Genomic DNA, 9,179 nt, shown 5'->3' with positions numbered 1-9,179 from the left:
AAAAAAAAACAGAGTTTCAACTTCGGTTGAATTTCAGAAATTCTGTAAATTTTAGTGCGAAATTCAAACAATAAATGTGGTTTTAATGTGACGTGACAGATCGCTGTATACCCAGGAAACAAATTTAAGTTATAAAACTGTTGTGAGAACATTGTTTTGAAATGCTTCTTACAACATTCTTCTAACGTTATTTTTTACCCAAAATATAACATTATCTTAACGTTTATTTTAATAGGCCTATTCTAAGACCGTTACAATGTTATTTTCTTGTAGTGATTGTAACGCTATTTAAAGGTAACAAAAAACATTTCTTAAGTTCAAATGGCAGCGTGCACTGATTATAGGCGTTTTCAAAGCACGTTGTATTCTTTGTCCAGTAAAAGTTTTAGTCTAATCACTAGAAAAGTATTATTAAAGAATATGTATGCTTGTCTTTTCTGTCTGCACAAGGAGTGCTTGTTTTGGTCTCCATCTGTCTGAGACAGTTCTTCTCAAAAGAGGTTTCTGGAACTCATGAAAAGCAAGGCAAGCAGGCACTTGAGAGGCGCGCGGAGGACGCTAGGACACGCCGACGCATTGCAGAGGTTCGGTTGCTTCTGTCCAGTATCTGTGCTGCACACGGAAACACGTGCAGATATATTGTGATGAAAGTTTATCTTCAGAAAGAAATCTCACATGCATCTTATTTAGGGGTTCAAAAGATATGTCGACACTGTCTCACTTAAAATACCAAAGTCTGCGATCAAATATCAGAGATCTCCATATGAACTCCAATATTACCGTAATTAAATGAGTCCAGTCCAATTGTTGTCTTGGAAATATCTCAGAAATAGTTTGTTGTTGTATAATACTTATTGCTTCACATATTATTTTTTACAGTAAAATAATATATATGTAGGGCCTATATGTGACCCTGGAGCACAAAACCAGTCATAAGTAGTATGGGTATATTTGTAGCAATAGCCATGGGTCAAAATAATAGATTTTTATTTTATGCCAAAAATCATTAGGATGTTAAATAAAGATCATGTTCCATGAACATAGTTTGTAAATGTCCTACTGTAAATATATCAAAACTTAATGTTTGATTAGTAATATGCATTGCTAAGAACTTCATTTGAACAACTTTAAAGATGATTTTCTCAATATTTAGATTTTTTTGCACCCTCAGATTCCAGATTTTCAAATATTTGTATCTCGACCAAATATTGTCCTATCCTAACAAACCATACATCCATGGAAAGCTTATTTATTCAGCTTTCAGATGATGTATACATCTCAATTTCGAAAAAGTGACACTTGAAACCGGTTTTGTGGTCCAGGGTCACATATCATAAATATCATATATTTTCTTCCATTATTATTATATATTGTCCATCTACTGTGACTATATTACCTATATATATATATATATCATAATATAAATATACTTACATTGTTCAAAATATGTTAGAACTGTACCTTTTTACTGTAAATTTAGGCAAAAATAGCTAATCTATTGTAGTTATTTCATTAAAATGTTCATACTGCATTCCAAACATACCCTAATTAATTTTATAGCTCATATGGGTTGGTTTAAACAAATAGAAACAGCTTCAACTTCAATTCTTAAATACTATGCAAATGAAAACTCCAATAAAGTCTCCTGAGGTATGAAAGAGCAACTTCTGAGCAATAAACTCGGTCGCTCTCTCTGGATTGAAGTGCTCTGTCCTCCTGCATTATAAGTGAACACTATTCAATCAGCGGTGACCTTCACACACACAAAGCGCTCCTCCTCTGCACATACATTCACAGAGAGACAGGCAGATGCGTGTGTGTGCAGCTGCAGGACTGATGGAGACTGAATGTAATGGATGTTAGTCACAGACTGTTTGTTTGTGATCCGCAGCCTGAAACAAACCCAGCGCAGCCTGCAGTGGTTTAATTTCTCGGGTCATTCATGATGATTCCTGTTGCATCACACCTGAGAGGAGAGACTGAACATTTCAGCAAGCCGCTGTAAATACAGAGCATCTGTGTGATCAGATGTGCTCTGAATGTCTCCTGCAATCATCCTCAGTACAGCTCAGTCTCAATCAGATGAGCAAAACAAACTTAGAGCTTACCTGCTTCGTACTAGGCTGTGTACAAAAATAGTTTGTTGCACAATATTTGCTGCTTTACAAACAATACTGCTTTTGCAATAAAATATAATATGCAGTAAGCAAAATATGTATTTTAAGATTCATTTTTGAATATATAAGTCAAAATATAAAAAAGTGCCAAAAATATGTTGCTAATAGAGCTTTTTAAAATATATTAAAATATATGTTTGATAAGTTTTAGTCTTTTATTTACTCGTATATTTTGGCCGTATTCTATCTACTGTAAATGTATAATTTAAAGTACAACTTGTAATTAATTTTGTCAATAGGTTTAAATGAAAAATTATTTCAACCTAAAAAATATATTTCCTTAAGCCATGCTTACAACAAACTTTTATTTGACTTTACTTTGCTTTGCTTTACTTTGCTTTACTAACAAAAATATTTGTTGTCAAATATGGGTGGTATAGGTTTTTTAGTTGTTTGCTACCCATTTAGGGAAATGTAGTTTATGTATTCCATATGTAAATGTAAAAATATGTAAACATACTGCATATTTCAGAAATAGAGCAAGTATTATAGTTGTCTGCCATATCATACATGCTCAGGTTCGATGGAAACATCAGGATGATCTTTAGAAAGTGAAACACCGATCTTCCTCCTGTCTGTGGGTCGGTGTTTCAACTCGGCGCTCTCATGTATCTGAACCATCCTTTCTGCCTGTTGAGATAAAAACTGTGTCCACAGATCTGAATAGGTGTAATTATGAATCGACTCTCCAGAGGACGGATAACAGCCTCCACTGCCTTTCAATCTATTCATCTGCATAAATGTCAGCCAGCACACAAACAAATATCGGATTCGCTCTCAGGCACATTAACCCTCCACAGACCGAACGAACACAGATCACAGCTGAGCATGACAGAAACATCCAAACAAACCAATGAGAGGATGATGGGCCTGAACATGACACACATATACAGAAATGCAAATGAAAACGGTTTCCAAAAAGAATTTCACATTTCGATTCGTCTGGCCACAGAACAGTTATTCACTTTAACTCAGTACATTTTAAATGAGCTTTGGCCCAGAGAAGATGGCAGTGTTTCTGGATCACGTTCACATATGGCTTCTTTACATGAGCTTTAACCAAGCGGCAACCTCCCGCTCTCTCTCGTGAAGCCAACACGGAAGTGACTAAAACTGCAATTCATCGATTCATCCAAAAGGGAGTCAGTCCCATAGGCTCCCCATGTTAAAATGCTAAAATTTACAGCAGCAAAAAATATGTTTACAGTCTGGTACAAAAAGTGGTTTTGGTCTATATAGCTAATTTTGCCCTTCATGAGAGCTGTGAGGGGGGTGAATTTTTTTATAACTCATCCTTTTAAATTATATTAAGCCTTAAAGTTGTGTATAATTAATGGCGTGGCCACTTGAGTGACAGGTGGATCTGTGTGATCAGATGTGCTCTGAATGTCTCCTGCAATCATCCTCAGTACAGCTCAGTCTCAATCAGATGAGCAAAACAAACTTAGAGCTTACCTGCTTCGTACTAGGCTGTGTACAAAAATTGTTTGTTGCACAATATTTGCTGCTTTACAAACAATACTGCTTTTGCAATAAAATATAATATGCAGTAAGCAAAATATGTATTTTAAGATTCATTTTTGAATATATAAGTCAAAATATAAAAAAGTGCCAAAAATATGTTGCTAATAGAGCTTTTTAAAATATATTAAAATATATGTTTGATAAGTTTTAGTCTTTTATTTACTCGTATATTTTGGCCGTATTCTATCTACTGTAAATGTATAATTTAAAGTACAACTTGTAATTAATTTTGTCAATAGGTTTAAATGAAAAATTATTTCAACCTAAAAAATATATTTCCTTAAGCCATGCTTACAACAAACTTTTATTTGACTTTACTTTGCTTTGCTTTACTTTGCTTTACTAACAAAAATATTTGTTGTCAAATATGGGTGGTATAGGTTTTTTAGTTGTTTGCTACCCATTTAGGGAAATGTAGTTTATGTATTCCATATGTAAAAATATGTAAACATACTGCATATTTCAGAACTAGAGCAAGTATTATAGTTGTCTGCCATATCATACATGCTCAGGTTCGATGGAAACATCAGGATGATCTTTAGAAAGTGAAACACCGATCTTCCTCCTGTCTGTGGGTCGGTGTTTCAACTCGGCGCTCTCATGTATCTGAACCATCCTTTCTGCCTGTTGAGATAAAAACTGTGTCCACAGATCTGAATAGGTGTAATTATGAATCGACTCTCCAGAGGACGGATAACAGCCTCCACTGCCTTTCAATCTATTCATCTGCATAAATGTCAGCCAGCACACAAACAAATATCGGATTCGCTCTCAGGCACATTAACCCTCCACAGACCGAACGAACACAGATCACAGCTGAGCATGACAGAAACATCCAAACAAACCAATGAGAGGATGATGGGCCTGAACATGACACACATATACAGAAATGCAAATGAAAACGATTTCCAAAAAGAATTTCACATTTCGATTCGTCTGGCCACAGAACAGTTATTCACTTTAACTCAGTACATTTTAAATGAGCTTTGGCCCAGAGAAGATGGCAGTGTTTCTGGATCACGTTCACATATGGCTTCTTTACATGAGCTTTAACCAAGCGGCAACCTCCCGCTCTCTCTCGTGAAGCCAACACGGAAGTGACTAAAACTGCAATTCATCGATTCATCCAAAAGGGAGTCAGTCCCATAGGCTCCCCATGTTAAAATGCTAAAATTTACAGCAGCAAAAAATATGTTTACAGTCTGGTACAAAAAGTGGTTTTGGTCTATATAGCTAATTTTGCCCTTCATGAGAGCTGTGAGGGGGGTGAATTTTTTTATAACTCATCCTTTTAAATTATATTAAGCCTTAAAGTTGTGTATAATTAATGGCGTGGCCACTTGAGTGACAGGTGGATTGCCGCTGCTGTCACCACCGTTGGGCTAGGTGGGCGTGGTTTCAACAACCGGGTGACGTCACAGAAACTATGGCTTTAACCTGCATTTGTGCATGGCACAGCAAAAAAAAAAAAGTAGACAGAATGCATTACCTAAAACGAGTAACATAGATTATGTTACTACAGTTTTCATCTAGTGATCTGTAATCAGCTCTGGGAACATTATTCAGAAATCATTCCACAATTTGTTGACAGATTGTTTTTTTCGCAGATTGGTGAACCTCTGTCCATCTTTAAATCTGAGAGTCTCTGTCGATACTCTTTGACGAGAGAGGGTCAATATCTGCCATATGGAAACATATTTGGCTATTAAGAAAAAAAAGTCAGACAAAGTTTATCCAACTCAAAGTATAAGCCAAAGTTTGACACTCCTGCTTAGCGGCATCAATTATTTTATTTAAAGGGGTTTATGGTAATATTTATGGCATAAATTGCATAATTATATGTTTCATATGTTCAAAGGTTTGTCCTTAGTGCTTTTTTATTTAAAAAAATCCCATTCGGTGCATTCATTCGGTTTAACCAATAGAATTGAGTAAATGCACACGCAAAAAATCAGAACCAGAAAGAAAAATGTCTATTTAAAGCTACTAATAATTATGTTTAGGCTTTTACTTGTCAAATTTTTGTAAATTAACTTGCCTTTACTGAGTGAAAATTGTTTCCAAGCTTTTTTCAAGTAAATCTTACTCCACATTTGTTTCAGTGTATATGATTTTATGGCCTACTAAATATATATACAGGGCCATCCTTAGCTGACGCGAGGTAGGGAGCGGGGCCCCCCTCGGTCCGTTCACCGCGGGGCCCCCTCAAGCCCTTGAGCTCTGGCTTCATGGCTTCATGGCGGGAAATCGAGCAGAAGGATTAATAAAAGAGAAACGAGGCCTCGATCTCCGTCAGGTATTATTATATTAATATTAACTTCTTAATTTGTTTAATCCTTCTTAGATAGGCCTAAATGATTAAATCAAGAAGTTTATGATCCAGTTTATGTATAGTGAAGATTAACTCAGTCAAATCAGACAGATTGTCTGTGTTTATGCCATTTTTTTGCAATTAATGGCGCTTTTTATATAATTTATTTTTTAATGAACTAATATGAAGATATTTACTAAGTGTGGCTGAAGTGTCTAAATACTTTTTAGGGTCACTGTGTGTGTATGAGCTTTGACAGAGAGACTGGTGTGTGTGTTATGAGGACACAAAATTGTATAATAACATGGGTATGACATAGGTATTACAGCGCGAAGGTGCTTTATGAGGACATTTTCAGTGTCCCCATAATTCAAAAGGCTTATAAATAATTCAGAACGAGTTTTTTTGAAAATCTAAAAATGCAGAAAGTCTCCTGTGAGGGGTAGGTTTAGGGGTAGGGTTGGTGTAGGGCAATAGAATATACGGTCTGTACAGTATAAAAACCATTACGCCTATGGAGAGTCCCCATAAACCATAAAAACAAACCTGTGTGTGTGTGAATGTGACATGAATTGAGGACATAGTCACTTTCTCACTTCACACAAACGGTCATGGTGCTCCTGTAAGAGAGAGATGGAGCAGAAAAAGAAAAGGACTTTTCCCTGGACTGTTGTGCTCCAGATTTCTGAGATCAGTGTCACCTCTGTCTGTCTCTTCTGACATCCCACCTGTGAAACAACACGGGATGTTCTGACTCCTCAGATGGAAAGACTGGCAGCAGCAGAGGACATTGGGATGTCTGTGTTTTTAATGGGGGGAAAGTTATTGTGTTTTTGCCATGGCAACGGCGATCCGTGTCCAGAACTCTGAGGATGCACAGGCTTATATAACAGCATGTCCCTGAAAAATAACATGTATCACGGTTTCCACCAAAATATTCGGCAGCACATATGTTTTCAACATTGCGTTTAACAATATGTTCAAATAGAATACACCTATTTTAAATTATAATATTGCATTTTTAATCAGATAATTGCAGCCCTGGTGAGCAGAATATTCACAAATATAAAAAAATCATACAGAACCAAAAAAACTTTTGAACGTGTACAGTTTATGTGTTTAAAAATGAATGCATGTTTGTGCAAAAATCAAAGTAAGTTTTCTTTGAAAAGCAATTACAATGTTTAAATTAACAACATTGAATGTCACAAAATCACAGTATATTATTCGAATCGATTGACAGGCCTGGTTTGAATAGTCATAATTCACACGTCTGTGGGTTTGTGGTTTCTCATCCTCCTCTTCTCTCGTGTGTAAGATAAGAAGCTGATGAGAGCTCATGTGTGGGCGAGGAAGATCACAGTCCCGCTCTGAACAGACACGACATCACAGCTCAAGACCTGGAGAGGGTGCGTGTGTGACAGCTGGAGGTGTTTGGCATCTTCTGTTGTTTTCAATGTATAGCGTGTCTTGTTGCTTCTTAGTCCCTAAACCGCCTTCAGAATCCCAGAAGCCCAAATCAATGACCCGTGCATATGTCCGTAAGACACGCCCATCAGATGAGGTCAGCCGAGCGGTTAGAGTCACTGTAGCGAGGCCCCTCCCACATGATGAAGTCCCGCCTCAAGCATTTGAATATGCAAGTGGGTGGGCGTGGCTTAGTTCAGTTTGATTGCTGTTTTAGACTCTCTCTGTGCACCAAAGGTCCCGGTGGGTCACCGTTTGACATGCAGGGGATGGTGCTGCCGCACAGCATTCTGGGAAGCCTGGAGGACTTTAGGACAGAGATGCAGCTGCGAGGAGATGGAGGTGAGAGTCACAAAGGATTGTGATATTAGTTTTTTTTACATTAGAATTCACCAAATTTGATATATTTCTACATTTAAATTTGAATTCCGCTTCTCAAGACTGGTAAGAAATCATGAAACATGTAGTCATTATTTTATTGAAAAGAAAAGAAAACTAAAAAAAACATTATTTGTTTAAGAAAAAACTAAACAAATCTGCATAAAGTCGTGTGGAAAAAATAGTTAATCTCTGATATGTTGGTATTTTAATTAAAAGTAAATATTTTAACTATTTGGTTTAACTTTTTGGTTTGTATTGTGTTTATATTGCACAAAATAAAACCTAATCTTGACAATATTACATCCATTTTTTTCTCCATATATATAATTTTTTGCACACACTTTTTTTTTAAAGAAATGAAGACTTCCAAGATGCGTCAAATTGATCAAAAGTGACAGTAAAGACATTTATAATGTTACAAAAGATTTCTGTTTCAAATTGTTTTCAACATTGATAATAATCAGAAATGTTTCTTGAGCAGCAGATCAGCATATTATACTGATATCTGAAGATCATGTGACACTGAAGACTGGAGGAATGATGCTGAAAATACAGCTGCGCATCACAGAAATAAATTACACTTTAACAGATATTAACATAGAAAACAGCTATTTTAACTTGTAATAAGATTTCACAATATTACTGTATTTTTAATCAAATAAATGCAGCCTTTGTGAGCAGAAGAGACTTAAAAAGCATTAAGAAATCTTACCAACCCCAGACTTTTGAATAGTAGAGATACATAATTTTAACTTATATACCATGTATCATCTTTATTTTTTATAAAGGGTTTGCATTTAGCGTTAAAAGAAAGCAAACCGCACAAGACCGTCTCCTCATCAGATAGCCTCAATTCAGTTTCATTTTGACCAAAATGTATATCATAATGCCCCACATAGCCTGCATCTGACGGGCTGCTGTATGTTCCTATAACTAGTCCTCCTGCGGTCGGGTCTCCACATATACAGAAGCTTTGCTGAAGTGATGAGTCAGTAGAGACTGCAGCCACTCCAGCCCGAATCAAAGGCCCTCTCCTATAGCGAACCTTAATGTGTGTGTGCCATTACATAAAACACACAGTCAGACTCCTCAGACGGTGTGTTTCGTAACGGGATTATTTGCTGTAATAGTTATATATATAATTTTTTTTGTTTTTATTCAATTATCCTAATTAAGTAAACCTGTTGCATGCTGCCTTTCCTGCTTTCTTTAGCTGCTTTAGTTGAGTGTGTTTCAGAGAGAAGACGAGTGAGTGTTTGTGTGTGTGTGTGTGTGTGTGTGTGTGTGTGTGTGTGTGTGTGTGTGTGTGTGTGAGTGAG

The sequence above is a fragment of the Sinocyclocheilus grahami genome, unplaced genomic scaffold, assembly GCF_001515645.1.
Source record: "Sinocyclocheilus grahami isolate Dianchi unplaced genomic scaffold, SAMN03320097.WGS_v1.1 scaffold2297.1, whole genome shotgun sequence".
Lineage (NCBI taxonomy): Eukaryota > Metazoa > Chordata > Actinopteri > Cypriniformes > Cyprinidae > Sinocyclocheilus > Sinocyclocheilus grahami.
This window is presented reverse-complemented; position numbering follows the sequence as displayed.